Genomic DNA, 5,855 nt, shown 5'->3' on the forward strand with positions numbered 1-5,855 from the left:
TGCCTCTGGTAGCTGGGAGCACAAGGACTGCTCAACAGGCTATGTTCAAGCTTCCAGTAACCTGCTGAGTTGACAGTTAAGAATTCTCACAGTGCCCAAGGATCAAAGTGCTCCACGTTCGAGGACAACGCGAGGATGATGATTGGTTTGACTTGGATCCACGTGCTGTAGTGTGAACACCAGCACCCCAGGTTCAAGCATCAGTGATTAAAGTTTCCGCTCACCATGAGCTCACATCACTATGTGGACACACCCGGAGTGTCGAATGAACCCAAGGTCTCTGCTTTGGTGACTTCTGCCCCTAACAGCTAGAGTCTCCAACTGGCTGCTCTCTCTGCAGTTTTCTCCCAAGCTCACATGGTGGGAGAAGGGAGGAATGTTTTTCCTGTCATGAAAAATTTACATCCTGTAAGTTGAATCTAGTATTTACTTCATTCAAATCACTAACATGTATGTAAAGCATTTAAGATACACAGTATATTTATATTTCCCTAAAACTACTCTATCTATGACCCACAAAATTGCAGCCTGTTTTTATCATGGATTTGTCAAGCCTGGATTCTACTGTAGACAGTTTCAGGATATGAGACATACAGATTCATAACATTTCTCAAGTCCTTTATCCTATTTTACTGGGGGTCATAGGGCAGGCCCAATTTCTGCAGTAGCTCTTTGTAGCCATTTTAAATTACAATGTCCCTCCACCTTGCGATCATCAGGGTCAATTGCTAATATACATTCTGCAGCTTGGAAAGCATGCAGACATCACTGTTATGCTCAGAAACCCAAATCACAGCTGTTCTCCACTTCTCATGGGTCAACATCCATTGAGCTGGTCTTTGTCATCGAGGGCCTGTACTTGCAAACTAAAGGTGATTCAAAGTGTCAGGTCCAAGAATATCATTTCTCCAGAGCCCTTGACTGCCAATTTTATTAACCAAAACAAACAAAAAACCCACACACAATGTGGGAAACAAAACTTGAACACATGAAATGTTAGTTTGGAGCCTGACAAGTAAGTATGGCTCTGCATTGCAGGAAACAGAACCGCTGAAGAAACTGCAGTACAGGCTTGATTATACCAGGGTCATGGGGGACTTTGAATGAGTTTGGCTAATCCAGTTTTCTGGATGACAGAGGGAATTTTTAATATTGTTAATAGGCATCAAGAGAGATGACCATGCTTCATATACTAAATAGTTTTGACTGAAGAAGGGTGTATAGTTTGTAACTTTTATGATTGCAGACTGATTGACTTCTTGTGGGGAGTCCATCCTCTAATTTCTAATGCAGTGCTAGCAGCATTACTAACCCAGAGGACATTAAAAAATGAGACTAAAATTATTGGGATAGTGGCTTTAAAATATGAGTCTGGGTTTTTTTTAATGACAGTTTGGTTTGGTCTGTTTCCTCAATTTTGTTCTTTCACATTTTTGCATAGATTAAAAATACTCTCTATGAATACTACACTAAAAGGTTGTGATGAAACAGCTTTGATTATGCAAGTACAAGGAAAGGAATACATAACAACAATATAAGGCACCTTTATAGCACTATAACTGCATTCATGCTGTAGCAACCCTAAATGGCTAGGTATATTTTAATAAAACTTTGTATTCCGATGTATCTTGGTATCACCCTGTATTACCCAGTATCTTTTTAATGAGCCACAGACTTTTGTACTACTCTTTAGATTTGTTATTTTATATACTACTTTCTACCTTCGCATTGTCCTTTATAATTGGTTATTTTATATTCATAAGACACTTGGTACCAGATTCCATATTGTACTTAAAACTCCATTTTACTCTTGTATGGGCCTGTAACATTTGTCCTGTCTGTGAGAATGGGGGTGTGAGAGCGCCACCTGGAAGCGTGAATGTGGATGCTTAAAGAGTTACCCTCCGGAGCCAGCTTGTCTGGACAACAAAGACTTGGTGGCTGAAGAACAATAAGAACTGGACTCTACAGCAGTGCCCCACCCAGAGAGGAAGATTAAGTCCCATCTCCCATCTGTAGGTGATGAGTCACACAGAAACCTGGGCAGTGGGAAAGGATCAAACCCATCTGCCATTGACTGGTGACTCATCGTGCCTGAGGCAGTGGGACAGAACCAGAACTGTGGCCTAAGAGCTATAAAAGATGTGTGCACCACTGCAGAGCTGGGTTCCTTGTCTCATCTTGTCAACATCCAAGCATTGATCCAGATCACCAGAACCTGGCTCCACACTCGCCTCTAATCCATCTGGCCAATCCATCTCGTTCATCAAGAATGAAAGGGAGACAACTGGGAAGATGGTGAAGGGAGAGAAAAAAAGAAGTGGGAAAGATAGCATACAGGAACAAGAACAGTACGCAAAGCAAATGGGAGAAAGAGCAGAGGTCAGGAGGAAAGCGCGGACACCAATGGGTGGGGAGGGGAACAAAGAAACAGGAAGCCAAGAGATCTGCAGAAAGTGAAATAAATCATTAGAAAAGTTAACCCTGGACAGGTGAAGGTGAGAGACGAGCGTGTGGGATGAGACACAGCATGATAAACCTCAAACAAATACAGAAAAACTTAACACAACTGTTCATTACATTGTTCCATTCATACTTGTTTCTCTAAGCAGCAGGGATTATGAGAGAAGATGGAAGAGCCCAATTGAGTTAGCTAAGTCTGGTCCCCTGCAGTGCAGGCCACTTCCCAGCACCACTTTCTTCCTTTTCTTTCCTTTTCTTTTGTGTTTTCCTCCCACTTCTAAAATAACCATTAAACATAAAGCAAGTTCTTAACAATACAAGTTAGTGTTTGTGTAAGCAGTAAGGGTGGGCGTTAGATACACAGATAAGGGTGTGACACAGCACAATGCAGGCATTATAGGTTAGGGTTTATAGGAAGGATACAGATAGTTATAAAAGTTACAGCAGTTACCTAATTTAGACTGCTCAGTCTACTCAGTTTATCCTTCCACTGTTCAGTTGTTAACTGAATCCAGGCCTCGGATCTCTCCGTAAATGAATTATGCACTGTTCCAGTGCCCAGTTCTGTAACGTTAGACTAGACAAGTTCCTCCATTTTAAATTCTTCAGTTTTCGTTGACCACCAATTGCACTAGTAGAAATATGCACAGCTGCATCTCTTACAGTGCTGAGTACACCCCAGGATGCCTTGGACACTCTGGCTCCACTGCAGGTATTTTGTTACATCAGCTTGAGGAACTCTATTAAAATGTAACATAATACAATGCAGCTTTTCATTGTCGATGGCTCTGGATGGAAAGGCAAACAACAGCAATATTTAAAAGATTATCAATGCCACGCAGAAAGCGAGGCTTCCACATAGGGCAAATAACTCACACCCATAGCATAACAAGATTATTATTTACACACACTTTCAAGCACAAGTTGAAAGGACTTGCATAGCTGGAATCCATTGACAACTGAATGCCCTATCAGGCTCTTAGGCATATTTTGCAGAACCTGGGTGTCCCAATCTCCCCCTCTCCCCAACTATACAGTATTAACATCACTAACTCCATCTGATCTCTTCTTTTAAAAAAAAAAAAAAAAAAATCCTGTCGGCTTTTTTGTTACCATGCCTTTTATTACCTTACACTAACTTCTAAAGTGATCTGTGGCACTACAGCAAATACAGCTTGTGGAACTCTTATTGCTAGAGTGTCCCCCAAAAGTTATGTAGAGCAAACGGCTGATGGCTGAGTTTTATTCTTTCTTTGTTCAGGTTTTTGGTTTGTTTGGCGACAATAAGCACATGCTAGCTGTCAGCCTGCACCACAGCAGTGGTCCAACTTGCAGGCTCTGATGTATGGTACATGCTCCCAGAGGATGAATTGTTCCTGTATTTCATATGGGAATGTATCTTAGTAGTGAGCGGGTTTGATGATGTCCCTCATCGTCAGTCAGCTCTGAACGGGATTCAGTACAGATAGCACTACGGTACCACCAGGCCCACTGACAGAGGGTGGGCAAAGATGGCAATTACCTGCGGGCCCGGTGAGTCAAAACTGCACAGAGCTCCACTGGCTGCTGCTGCTACTACTGCAGTGGCAGCAGCTGGAACTATGAGCCCTTTAACTCACCACCCAAGCTCCTGGCAGTGAGCTCTGGATGGTGCTAAGGGCTGGGGGTGAGGTGGGCATGGTGCATGTGCCGGGGCTCAGAGGGCTGGCAGCTGGAGCCCCACCCCTTCTGCCTGAGGCCCCCTCGCTTCTGAGAGTACGGAGCCACCCCCCACCTCACCTTGCCCTGGGGCCTGGCCAGACTGCCAGCTCCCACGGGCACCACCTCCTAAGCAAACAAGAAACAGTGAGAAGTAGAGCGCTGGACAGTGGGTATGAGGGAAGGGCAGTAACACCTTCCTTGGTTTTAGTGCTCAACCTCCCCTCTCTTCCTAGCCCTAGCTTGACCCTGCAGGGTCTCACAGCAGCTTGGTGAGAGTCCTCCCTCTATTTCCCTCTATGATAACTGCAAAGACAAAAAATGTAATAGAAACCATTGGTCTCAAGGTGTGAGGCATGGAGTTGCATTCAATGCTTCTGGGCTTTTGGGTATTTTGATTTACAGTGTTTGAAAGCAAGATATTAACTTCTAATTCTCCACACAAACACAGATTCCCTTGACTCAGACCTGGTTCTGTTCCTTATGCTCCTGCAGATGCCCTGGGTGACCATGGTTCACCCATCACCTTCTCTGGATATCAGTCTCCCCATCTGTGGAGCAGGAACAATATTACACCTTTTCTCAATGGGCACTGTTAGGCTCAATCCATCAGTATCGGTAAGGTGCTTTCCAAGCCTTGGATTGAAGGTACAGCGTATGATGATTGGTGACCTTCCCTGGATTTCCACAGAACTCTTGAAGCCCAGATGCAGCACACAAGAAAGATTAGCGGTTTGAGGCTCAATGGTGTGATGCAGAATCTGAGATGAAAGCAGGTCCAACTGCTCCACATTGAAAAACTGGGTGTTAAAGATCTGTCCTGTGATATGTGGGTGACTTATGTATGTCAGTAAAACACATTGTGGTTGCAGCTCCTTAATGCTCTCAGGTCCCTCCCACTATCAGGTTTTAACAAGCAGACACCAAGCAAAACAATCACCAAAAAAAGTTGTGATTTATTAGCAGGCAGAAGTGATTTTTAGCCATTAAAGCTATCCTATTGTGCATGCTGCAGGCTTCCTAAATAAAACATAGCTCAATAAGACTCATCATTGTGCCACTGTTTTCTAACAGGAACAGCAAAGGAGGTTCCAAATTATTTAATAAATTTTTAGCAAGAAGCTATTGGCCTAAATCTTCTGTGTCTTTGCTCTCAGCATTCATGAAATTTTGTTTCTCCAAACCCATATAGAAGCACAGGATTTCCTTTCATTGTGGCACAATGAAACTGCCCCATGTTTGGTGCTGGTTTACTATTAAGGCCAAAACAACTTCTTTCACTATTCCATAGAAAAGTAAAGAGGTTACCTCCTACCCCCAACATGAGACATCTGAAATGCTGACACACTGAAATAATTGGCTGCTTCAGTTTTGTCATGGCAACGTCAAGAAATATATTTGACTGACAGTTGTGCAGGCCGGGAACATGCTGCTTTATTCAGGTCTATTGAAAACAAACAAGGCAGAAAACACACTAAACAGGAAGAAAGAGCTCAAGTATGGCGCCAAATCATGATACTCGGATGATTATGTTATGGCATCGAATGGTTCTAGCTGAACCTGGCAGATGGTTCTGCTTTGAAGACTTAGAGAGCTCCATTTTCAGAAGATTACTTTTTGCAGGCCCAGTTTGTACCCATGACTTTCGTAAGCACAAAAACCTGCAGCCACAGTTTTGCACTGCAGGTGAACTG

At 43.3% G+C, this 5,855-nt stretch overlaps 1 long non-coding RNA gene across 1 annotated transcript; it reads right to left on the reverse strand.

The window, feature by feature from the left end:
• Window positions 1–241: 241 nt before the first annotated feature.
• Window positions 242–5,551, reverse strand: LOC142010545 (uncharacterized). The gene is made up of 3 exons (XR_012644834.1): window positions 5,470–5,551; window positions 2,915–3,251; window positions 242–385 (listed from the first exon to the last, which is right to left on the reverse strand). It is a non-coding gene; the product is annotated as an uncharacterized LOC142010545 (long non-coding RNA).
• Window positions 5,552–5,855: the final 304 nt, after the last annotated feature.

This window comes from Carettochelys insculpta, chromosome 3, assembly GCF_033958435.1.
Source record: "Carettochelys insculpta isolate YL-2023 chromosome 3, ASM3395843v1, whole genome shotgun sequence".
Classification (NCBI taxonomy): Eukaryota; Metazoa; Chordata; order Testudines; family Carettochelyidae; genus Carettochelys; species Carettochelys insculpta.